This window comes from Lolium perenne, chromosome 4, assembly GCF_019359855.2.
Source record: "Lolium perenne isolate Kyuss_39 chromosome 4, Kyuss_2.0, whole genome shotgun sequence".
NCBI classification, from domain to species: Eukaryota; Viridiplantae; Streptophyta; class Magnoliopsida; order Poales; family Poaceae; genus Lolium; species Lolium perenne.
In genome coordinates, this window is record NC_067247.2 from 20,068,509 (window position 1) to 20,080,659 (window position 12,151).

The 12,151-nt window shown below is 46.5% G+C and overlaps 1 long non-coding RNA gene across 2 annotated transcripts in view; it reads right to left on the bottom strand.

Annotated features, from left to right (window-relative positions):
• Positions 1 to 11,258: 11,258 nt before the first annotated feature.
• Positions 11,259 to 12,151, bottom strand: part of LOC127323680 (uncharacterized) — an 80,072-nt gene continuing 79,179 nt past the window's right edge. For both annotated transcript variants that reach the window (XR_007865878.2, XR_007865879.2), the window contains exon 5: positions 11,259 to 11,388. This is a non-coding gene — a long non-coding RNA (uncharacterized lncRNA). The remainder of the gene's footprint in view (positions 11,389 to 12,151) is intronic.

Below are 12,151 nucleotides of genomic sequence, written 5' to 3' on the forward strand. Positions count from 1 at the left end.
ACTTTTTTAGCTTAGATTTTGGTCCGGGGCTTGCTCCATTCCTGGCTCCGCCACTCCATGCATTTCATGGTCTAATATTTCCTAGATGACACGTAACAGACTACCTTTGCGTCGACATTTACTGTTTAATGATTGCTTCATGCAGATGTCTCTTGTTCAGAAATCTTTCCCCCCAAATCTTTTCCTCCTCAGCGCCATTGTTCTGATGATACTCACAAGAATAATCGTGGCCATCGTTCACTAAAGAGAAGTCATGATTCCAACTACAAGGAATAGGCACGTCCTCTTCGTTGTCTTCTTCATCCAACTCATCGGACTTATCGGTATCACTATCACCATCCGTATCATCCTCTTCCATTTGGGTTCTGCATGTGTCTGTTTTCCTCGTCCCCATCTGCCTCATCACCACTATAACCATCTCCACTTGCTGCATGACTGATCTACCCTAACCTCCACTGTGTGCCTGGTTCTGAGTCGTATCCTATGTTCCACACTTGCTGACCCATGTTTCACACCTCACCTCACTCTCATCACCATCCACCCCTCCTCTGCGTTTTCCTCTTCTTCACCGTTCTCCTTTTTTCCGACTCTAGCATTGTCACTTCTTCTCCCGCCTTGGCAATAAAAATCCTGAAACTATTAGACTGGTTGGTTCTAGCTGAAATATGTCCTATATTGTTTCAAAAATAAATTCCTTTGTTTGCGATACCAGGTTGTGCTGCATCCAACAATTCATCAAAGATGTGCTCAATAGCATGACACGCTCAACTACATAGTCCAGAATTGGCTTGGTCCTAACTAAAACAAAAGATATATATCTGACTGGCTAGCTGATTTCACTCATGAAAATCATGGAAGAAAGAAAGAGGCCAACTTCCAATACGTATTGCATTTCTTGAAATGGGAAATGGTTGTGCTGACTAAGCTATCAAGCGGCACAAATGAACATTAATACAAAAGATACATACCTAACTGGCTAGCTGATATCACTAATGAAAATCATGGAAGAAAGAAAGACGCTAGTCCAATTTGCATTGCATTGCTTGAAATGGGAAATGGTTGTGCTGAGTAAGCTATCAAGTGGCAAAAATGAACATTGAACAATTGTAGCAGGCAAACTCTAGACGCAAGATACCTCCTGTACTTTCGTTGCTGAATTCTGGCTCATTTCCCATCCATCTTCGAATCTCCTTTCCTGAAAAAAATCATGGTTACTGTTCACACAAAGTAATTAAAGATTACAGCAGGAGATATATATTATCTACTTTATAAACACGAATCAATGATATAAATTTACTGTACGTATGAAGAGAAGCGTACCATGTGGTTAAGAAATAAATAATAAGTGTAGATCTCATTCCACCATCAAAATCAGGTAGTATCAGACTCACTGAGGATGAGGTTAGAGACTGATTTGTACGCCATTTAGGTTTAGAAATTATTCATGTATCAAACGCTTGAAGGAAAGTTGAGGAACCATTGATTTTATCACCGGAACTTGAAAGAATAAAGAAAAGGGCCTATGATTCCAGGCCCTCCTTGCCTTTTATATGTCACACATTGAAAGAATTAAAAAAGGGGTTTGTACAGCAAGTGGTTGATTTCTTCCACAAGTACTCGTTTGTACACAACATGGTTAATTAGATTCCGCGAAAGTTCACAGATAACATGTAGCTAGTAGCTAGTAGTGAAAACAACAAAATCGGGTTAGGAAATTCAACCATATGGACAGCGGTGAAAGGATTACAATACAAGCATATCCACTTGATGTGATCAAGTATCAGCACAAAAGTAGTATACATGTATAATGATGATTCAATCAAGTAGAAATAGATGGCGTATAAAATCTACCAAACCATGTCGATCAGGAATACATGTGTGATCATTTTCATTATTTAATACATCAGGCAAACACTGAAGCCAAGCCTATTGTCCCTAAAGATCAACCAATATTATTTCCTTTTTCCCTTTAGGTATTATCACTTGACTGCAAATACTTACCATCTACAATTGTAAGCAAGTATACTCAGTAAACATATCCTCTGGGTAAACACGTACAGCTACAAACTTCCCAGAAACCCAGAAGCACTTCATGTGGACCAGATTCATCGTACTGCGCCTTGGAGATCCACATCTACCATAGAAATAAATCAATGTTAAGAATTGATTCGGAAGAAGGCACCTAATTCAGTCGTAGAGAGCAGAAACACTTTTCTTAAAAAGCCTCCCTTCCACCAAGCTGCTAGCCCATTCTTTGGTTGAAAAAACAATCATAGAATTGCTTACAAATTTCACAACTTCTAAAAACTTCAAGCACGAGCTGGAGGTCACGCTTGTGGAGGCGTGTTAAGGAGAGGGGCAGGCCCAAGTAGGCGCACGGGACAATCAAGCTCTAATCCTAATGGGTTTGGAGCCTGGCCTTGCTGCTATGAGCCCGGGACAATCAAGCTCTAATCCTAATGGGGACAGAAGAATTTGGGACTTGGTGTGGAAAGCAAGAGTACCTCCGAAACTGAGAGTTTTCGCGTGGAAGGCTGCTACAGAAACTTTAGCTGTCAAAGTGGCGGTCCATCGACGTATATCGACAGTGCTGCCTACCTGCACTATCTGCGGCTGCGGAGCTGAGAGTGTTCATCATGCCCTGGTTACTTGTACGCTTGCTCGTGTGCTGAGAGAGGGCATGAGGGCACATTGGGACTTGCCGTCGGAGGAAGAGTTTGGCTTATCTGGTAAGGAGTGGATTCTGAATCTCCTTCTTCATTCCCGGGCGACACAGAGGGATCAAGTCATTTTCCTTCTATGGCGTGTTTGGCACCATCGGAATAATGTGATACATGGTGATGGGAAGGCGTCTATTGCAGCATCGATCTCATACCTCCGTAATTATCTTGAGTCCTATCGAGATTGCACTGGTCCAGCCCCGGATCCAAAGGCTAAAACCCCTCTACCTATATCGCATGTGGCTTCACATGCGCCCAAAACCCCTGCCATCTCTCGGTGGTCTCCGCCGCAGACGGGAGAGCTCAAGGTGAATGTCGATGCAGGTTGGGATGAAGGGGCAAAATCAGCTGGTCTGGGAGTGGTAATCCGTGACTGCCACGGTCAGGTGATTCAATCATCATGGTTCCATGTTCCTAGCTGTTCCAGCCCTGAAGAGGCGGAAGCCCTGGCATGCCTGGAGGGCCTTAAAATCATTCAGCTACATTACTGTGAAAGGGCAGTGCTAGAGAGTGACTGTCTGCGTGTGGTGCAAACGCTGACAAGTGATGAGCGAAACATATCACAATTCTGGAGTACCATCCTGGATGCTAAGGGGCTGTTGCGGGCTTTTGATCATATTTCTGTTAGAAAGGTAGCTCGGGAGTGTAATGGTGTTGCTCATAGCTTAGCGCAGCTTGGGAGAGGTGGCTCTAGAGGCTCTCTTAGTGGATCTGTCCCAACGGATGTGTTGGCGGCTCTCCAAAACGATTGTAAGAACGCTTTGTAATGTTGTCGCAGCAGGTTTCTTACGCACTCTTTTCCTTACCAGGGTAACTAAGGGGACTGAAAGATTTTTAATGAGGCGGCCTGTTTGCTAATATACGTGATTCTTACTTCAAAAAAAAGTAGGCGCACGGGAAGGCATTAAGGCAACAACCTGGCAGGAGAGGGCAGGGGCCACCGTCTGCAACACCTCTGGCGAGCATCTGATAGGAGCCGCGGCACTTTTGGCGAAGTTCACGTGCAGGCCTGACGCGTGTCCAAAGCACTCCAGGATGGCCCGGACATCGTAAAGCTCCCTAGCTTCCGGCCTAGCGAACACGACAACGTCATTGGCGTAGAGGGACACGCGGTGCTTGACACCTGCCGTGGCGAGGCTATGCAGAATCCCCGCGGACTCAGCAGCCCGGAACATCGCGGAAAGGACATCCATCACCAAGACGAAGAGCAGCGGGGAGAGGGGATCACCGTGCCGCAGCCCACGTCCGTGCAAGAAAGCTTGGCCCGCGCATCCGTTTACCAGAACCCTGGTCGTGGCGGTGCGGAGGAGAAGCGCAACCTAACAAGCTCGCGCACTGGAAGGCGAGGCTCCTCTCGAAGGAGGGACGGGCTGCTTACGTCCAGGTCGTGCTCACGGCCTCTGTGGTGTATCATCTCCTCGCTCTTGACATGGAGCCATGGTTCCTCCAGGCTGTTGATAAGCTGCGCCGAGGCTTCTTTTGGGAAGGCAAGGAGGATGCTAGGGGTGGCAGTTGCCTTGTTGCATGGAGCCAAGTTTGCCAGCCCAAGTCTCTTGGTGGCCTTGGTCTCCATAACCTCAAGATCCTCAACGCTGCTCTACGCGCGAAGTGAATATGGTACCCAAGATGGATCTCGATAGGCCGTGGTCCGGGATGAGCCTCAAGGTGCTCCCTGACGCCGCTGCAATCTTCAGCGTGTCTGACAGGATCACTGTCGGGGACGGTGCACACACTCTGTTCTGGGAGGATCCCTGGATCGGCGGCTTGTGCGCTGGCACGGTAGCCCCTGCCATCCTTCAGCTCGTCAAGCCCTGCTTCTGAAGCAAAATGACGGTGCAGCAAGGGCTGCTGGGCAACACGTGGGCCACTGCCATTGAAGGCGATCTCTCCGTTGACGCTGTTGTGCAGTACCTGCGTCTCTGGGACGCTGTTACCGCATGCCAGCACCAACCCGGGAGCAACGACTCTTTCCGATGGAAGTGGACCAGCAACAGCGGCTTCACGGCTCGGTCTGCTTATCTTGCCTTCTTCGAGGGCACCACGGCAATGCCGAGCCAGCCACAAACATCTGGGATTCCTTCGTTCCCATGGCCTATCGGATGCACGCTTGGCTGGCCCTTCGTCGGCGCTGCTGGACGGCTGACAGACGTCTAAGACGCGGGCTGCACTCGCATGTTCTTTGCCCGATGTGCACGACGATGGACGAGACGATCGATCACCTGTCCGTGGGTTGCGTTTTTAGTCATAGGGTTTGGGCTGGGGTTAACCTGCGCCTAGGGTTTAACTTGGCTGCTCCAAGCCAGGATGGCACCCTGGCTGACTGGTGGCCATCGATGGTTAAACGCCTCCCTAGAGGTCGACGGAAGGGCGGGAACTCCATCATCATGCTCGTCATTAGGTCTATTGGGCTGGAGCGGAACGCGCGTGTCTTCGATGGCAAGGCATCGGCGTCTGATGTTGTTCTTGACATGGTAGTCGACACTTGGGGATCCTGGATGGTAGCCCGCGGTAGGCAACCGAGAGGAGTTCCTTAGTTTTTTCTCCCTTTCCAACTCAAACCAGCTCCGGTTGTTTTGGGTCGCGGTGGACTCACCTCTGTACTGGACTTGGTCCTTGTTCTCTTTCTCCGACTTAATACAAAACACGCAGATCTCCTGCGGGTACTCGAAAGAAAAAACTTCAAGCAGAGTATATGACCATCTAGGCTAACTAGAAACATTATTACTCAATTTCCTATAAACCAATACGCATTCAAACTGAATTATCTAAGATGCTCAGTGGATATCCCACAAACCCAAAGTGGATGGAGATCAGGTGTATAGGATTCTAGGTCAGTATACAGTACACGCTAACAGAAAATGGCCTCAAAGGCTGCCACAAAAATTAATATAACAAAGACTAGTCGACATAAGCTACAAAATCCCAAAGCAGGCAACCAATTGATCTTCACCCTAGCCCATTCAGGTAGCATACCAAGTACTAGTGCGCTTTTCTCTTCTATATATCATGCATAATTTATATTAAATTTACCAATACATTTCCCAGAATATTTTTTTAGACAATCCCTAGCAAAGAAGAATAAATCCATACAAGAATTTTCGGATACACAGATTCCTATATGGAAGAAAACATGCATACAAGAATTCCTTACATTGCAAATTTAGGAGTTTTGAATTTTGGATTGTGCTGATGTTTGCTTTCTGTTAGCAAATTAATATTTGAATCTTCAAGAGAACTATGTGGATTTCTATTTGTGTGCATTGTCAGTCATTGTATATATATTGACAAGAACATATGCATTATCTTTACCTAAGTTCCTTTATGGTTTGTATACATGGTGAAACTCTGCCGGTCTACTAACTCCATTCCTTCCCAAATATTCCATGAGTTACCAAATAACTCCATTCCATAAAGCAAAATTGCACATTAATAAAAATTTCAATTTGAACATATGGCAACCATCATGCTTGCATAAATAATCTAAATTGCCAGTCACGCAAGCATCCATATATATGGTATAATAGCTTTCAACAGGACAACCAAACAGCTGATATGAGGTTTACCCTGAAAAGGGTTCAACTCTAGATACAATGATTATTTTCACCATGGTGTAGCATATATTTAACTGCTACATCATTTTCACAACCGATAATCTAATAGGTGGCGGCGGCTAGTTTTCTACAGCGCGGCAGCGGCCGACGAAGTTTTGGTACGCGAGGTAAAGGGCGGCGCCTAGGATGGCGGCGCCGGCCGCCACGATGACGGACCACCAGGGGACGCCATTGAAAACGGGTGCGACGTCTGGCGTCGGAGTGGACTCCCGCCCAGGACGGCGGTTCCTTGGACAGGGTAGTCCAAGGTGGTGCCGGAGGTGGACGGAGAGGAGGGCATGGCCGCGAGCTGGCGAGGGTGGGTGTTGGAGGCGGAGTCCCAGCTGGAGGCGGAGGTGCTGCCAGAGGTGGACGGAGACAGGGACGATGACAAGGGGGACGAGGGGGGGGGGGGGGGCACAGCCCCCCTATGCTCATGATTTTCCTTTGAACACAAGTCATGGCAGCTCCTTATTTGTGTGATTTTCGCTAGTTCTGTCCCCCTCATACTGCCCCCCTTATACTTCATTACTGGCTCCGTCCCTGGACGGAGAGCAGGGCGCGAGCTTGCGACGGTTGGCGGTTGTGCCGGAGGCGGAGTCCGTGGATGCCCATGAGGAAGCGACGGCGTCCGCGATCTTGCTACGGTGGGCGGTTGTGGCGGAGGCGGAGTCCGTGGATGCCCATGAGGAAGCGACGGCCTCCGCGAGCAGGGGCCTGTGGTCGGTGGTGGCGGAGGCGGAGTCCGTGGATGCCCATGAGGAAACGACGGCGTCCGCGAGCTTGCAACGGTGGGCGGTGGTGGCGGAGGTGGAGTCCGTGGACGCCGAGGAGGGCACGACCGCGACCGGGCGAGGGTGCGCGGCGAAGGCCATCCCCGCGGCGAGCACCGCGAGGAGGGCGAGGAGTGCGGCTAACTTGGCCATTGCGCGCGTGGAAGCTTGGTGGTGGACTGGAAGTAGAACCGAGAGGGAAGCATGGCGTGGCACGGGGAGACGAGGGCCTATCTATATAGATAATGCCAAGCTCGTCCAACGTGAAAAATTTACAGGAGACCCTACCTACCGGCAGGTTTCCTACCGTTGATGGTTGCTTTAAGATCCACGCCAACTTTTCCTACTTTCCAGCTGTGCATTCGGAGACAACATGTATACGGGAGAATCTTCGGTATTATTCCCTGGTACGGTACACAATACACGTCCTCCTTCACCTCCCATCTCCCTCTTTCACAGTACATAGCAACTTAAACGACGAGGTAAGTCCACGTTGCCACGTTGGTCGGCGGCGTCGCTGCGAATTTTCAGCGGAGGAGAGCGTGGCGTCCGCGGGCGATCCACGTCCATGGCAGATGGCGCTCGAGCAAGACAACAAATTAAACGCTGATCCATAGTCACTTCTCGAAAATCTGGCGCATACGTGTGAAGATGGTCTTCAAGCCCCTCAAGGACGATTTCTTCATCATTACATTCAATTCGAAAGGAGATCATAGATTTGTGGAGCGTGGAGGACCCTAGATCCACCACAGAGTTGATTCCCTGATCGCTTTGTTTGTCCATAACGCGCAGCCGTTAGAAACTGACATGAACCCTCTTCTCGTATGTGGGTAAGGTTATATGATGTGCCTTTTTCGATATGGAAGTATAGCCCCGGCAGCCTCTGCATCAATAGATGGACACCGCCACTATGATGTGCCTTGGAATCAACAAAACGAGGCATATGGCAAGCTGATTGGATCCAAGTTCGGGAAGGTTCTTGAGGTAAATGTGGATAAAACTAGAGTGGATCTTGAAGACTACCGGTGAGTTCGTAATATTGAATGGCCTCTGAACCAGCACCTGATGGCTAGGTTCAAAGAGAACGATGAAGGGACAGCCAACACTACAAATCTATCCGATGCGGTACGTGTGAAAGGGTGCCATTATTTTTTCAGACTGTGACTTGATTGGCCATAACAAAGAACAATGTGAGAAGAAGGGTTCTAGCTAGGTACAACGTCGTTAAACTATGATGCCACGTTGAGGAGCCCACCCAAACACAAATTTTAGAGCAGGGCTATCTCAACGCCTCATGAACATGCTGGCAAGAAAAGCTTGCATTTCACAACGCCCGAAAGAAGCGTGAACTCAACATCGCTGGTAGGGGTGGCTATCAAGCCAACTCGGCTAGACTCGTATACTCGTTAATTGACGAGTTAGCTCGAATCAACTCGTTAATGTAAGGAGCTTGAAACCTCAACTTGGCTCAACTCAATAAATACTTGAGTTGGCTCGATAAGCTTGATAAACTCATTACGATACATAAACGCATGATCAACTCATCACGAATCAAGATTATGTTAAGGATATTTCAGCATCGATGCCTCTGTAGACTTGGTAGAATTTGACCAAGTGTTAATATTGTTTTGTCCTACATGTTTAGAATTTCTTTAGTGTTGACTCATCTACAGACTATCTCATCAACATATAGATATTACCAAGCTTGTCGAGTACTCGTAACTCAACTCATTAAACTCATTTTCTCAACGAGCTAAAAATGTGAACTTGGCTTGGCTCGTTAGTGTCCGAGTTTGAGTTGAGTTAAGCTGAGTTTTCGATCGAGTACTCATTACGCTCACGAGATTTGATTTTTATTTCCACCCCTAATCGCTGGGGAAGATAACGAACACTGCGCAAGCTGGCAGCAGAGTCAACCCTGATCTTGCAACTAAAGTCCAACATGTCGTTGATGCTTATGATGGATTCGAGGGCCAAGAGTGCATGACAGAGGAGGGGTGGAAGCTGCCCTTGCATGTACGATTCATAATATGAACATATGGGCTAGGTAAGTGGTGTGGCATAGCAGGGTCAAATCTGAAAACCCTCATGACAACAATGTGATGCTTCAGATGTCGTGCTTTGACCCCGGGGGGGGGGGGGGGGGGTATCACTAGCGCATGGTGCCACAAAGCTCATGCTGAACATGACGGTCAACTCGAGTCAAAAGTTGGTCTATCTCAAGATAGTGGATCTGACATGTCGATGGCAGGAGCAGACTCGATATTGGGGCAACGGATGGCTGAAGAAACAGAGATGCAGGGACATAAGCTAGACCTCTCTTTGGCACTAACATACAATGCTCCAGCAGGGGCAAGCTGATAGAGGCAAGAAGGGGGAAGGGGGTGGCGCTGGAGTACAAGGGGAGCAGAAGGATGTTGCGGCTGGCAGTGTGGCGACCCGTATGAGAAGGAAGATTATTGCACATATGTGTGTGAGTCCCAAATGAGAGGTACTACTGATGTGTATATTATTGCACATATGTGTGTGAGTCCCAAATGAGACTTAAACAGAGTTGATCACATCACATACAGCTACTCATTTTAATGCATGGCTTAGCCACGACCGGATTAGAATGCATGGCTTCACAAACTGGGACGCGCCGTTTCAGCAGAGAAACGTGCTCCTTACGTTTTGTCAAGTATGCATGCAACCCTGTTACTTCTTCCATTATGCTCACACTAATGGAAGCCGATCCCATTGAGGTAAGTAGGTTTCGTGTTGAAAAAAAAATGCACACGCAACCCTGCAGTTAACCAACGACGGCCCTCGCGATGGAGGTTTGCTTGTGTGTACACGTCGAAGCGACGCGCCGCTCTTTCTAACTGACGTGCCCATGTGCGGATATAAAAGGGGCCTTTTGTCGGTGCAGCTTACGACTGATTCGCTCACGATAACACTCTCGCATAAACTCGCAAATACTTCTTTACATACCACAAGACACAAGTAGTAAACATATCTTAGCACGCAAAGTTTTATAAGTGTACAAAGAGATAACGAAGGTGGGCATGCTCGATCTGCATGCACGCACTCTTGCTGAGAACGTGTATATTCTCTTTGGTGTAATCGTGGCACAGAGGTAGTGGGTAGTTACTGAGACAAGAAGGGGGGGGGGGCAGCCCCCCCTATGTTCATGATTTTCCTTTGAACACAAACCATGACAGCTCCTTATTTCTGTGATTTTAGCTAGTTCTGTCCCCCTCATACTATTGCCCCCCTTATACTTCATTCCTGGCTAGTTAGAGCTCTTGTACTACCATACTTGCATCGTCATGGGCAAGCATAACCCAATCAATGTTTTTCAACGGATGTGAACTTCAGCACACACAATAAAGCTAAAAATAAACTATTCAAGAAGTAAATGAGGGTGCTTTTTTATTCCTGTTTTGCACATAAACTAACCTACATGCCTGTTGCTGCATACAGATACCTGTGTTGCTTAGAATTTGGATTTTATCTAAAAATCTTCAGTGTATATATATTTGATAGGTATAACCAAAGGTGGGTACATAGCTGATACGAAGAAGAGAATTGTATTGTCGTGCTTCACATCTTAAAACTCAACCGAATATTAAGAAGCTGGGTCCCCGAAATATCAAAACTATGTACATATCCTTTTCATGAAGCAAACAGAATGCATTGTAAAATATAATAACAGATAATCAAAAGGAAATACCAGTTGAATTCCAAAGGAATATATACTGGGAGAGAATACATTATCACGTGAAAGAAGCCATAGGAATGCAGAAAATATAACATGACTAAGATCTAGCAATATTGAGTACCAAAAGAGAAATTTTCAATTAGCATTAGATACTAAATATGCAATTGCAACATCTCAGTGATACATCAGAAATGGCGATCGCTGATTAGTGATGCATATGAGGTCTAGCTGGCAATCAATCTAGTATGGTCCAAAAAAGAGCAGAGAACATATCTAGAGAAGGAGAGGTTGGAGATTTGCTGCGGGAGGATGCCGTCCGGAGGAGCTTCAACACGCAGTCTCCAGCCTTTGGGGTCATTCCAGTGCCAATGGCAGCAGCCTCATCATCGTCTGCGGCGGCATGCAACGACGGATTAAATAAATTTACTGCGATGAAGAGAACGATTAAACAGAACGTAGTTGAGACCTATACAAATTTGTGAAATATGTCCTCCTTTGTAACCTACCTGGTTAGGCGTTTCGCAGTAAGTTCTCCTACTACTGTGTCCAAAAAAGAGAAATTCAGCTCATCGGCATCATTAGCCATGTAGGACATCGTATACCTTAGAAATAGCAAACAAGAAAGAGGATATGTTAGCGAGTGTACAAGGGAAGTTTAAACAGATCAGTGCCAACTACATCCCCTAGTTATAGATGAGTAGGAACTGCATGTATGTTGTGCCAGTACACTTAGGTTCTGACATTTTTAGGCATCGCCATAGGTCTGCATAATTTGAATCATCTACGACTAAGATAGCTGTCTTTGTAAGGTTTGACATGCATGCTAACAGTGCCCTCAGTCTTCCTAACATGCAAAATGTTATATAACCTGAAGCATGGCAGTGTCAAAACTCAAAAATAACTAAGATGGATGGTCTTATTCATGCCTATGTTAACCAAAAAAATTAAAAATGGCATGGAAATTGAAAGATCCCAATATTGAACAGTGCAATAAATAAGATGCATGCACTCTCTCGGTAACGATCTCCCTGTAGTAGAATTATACCTTTTCCTTTCCAAGTTTGTATCTTGGACAAATATCAGTGCTATCTTACCAGTGTACAGGAAAATATACAGACTATGTAAAATATGATAGTACAAAAATAGCAATTTACAACAGAGTTACATGTATTTAGTGGACATCCCAGGTTGATGGCAGAACTACTCAGAGGATTGTAAAACTCTATCTTTTCAATGAAATGAAACGCAAAAGTATTTTGCGTTTTCACGAAAAAATAAATAGCAATTTCACTCGGTGACAAAAGCCACATGGTTTTCATTTTAGACATGTATAGAAGACATGTAAAATGGGGATTTTAATTTTTA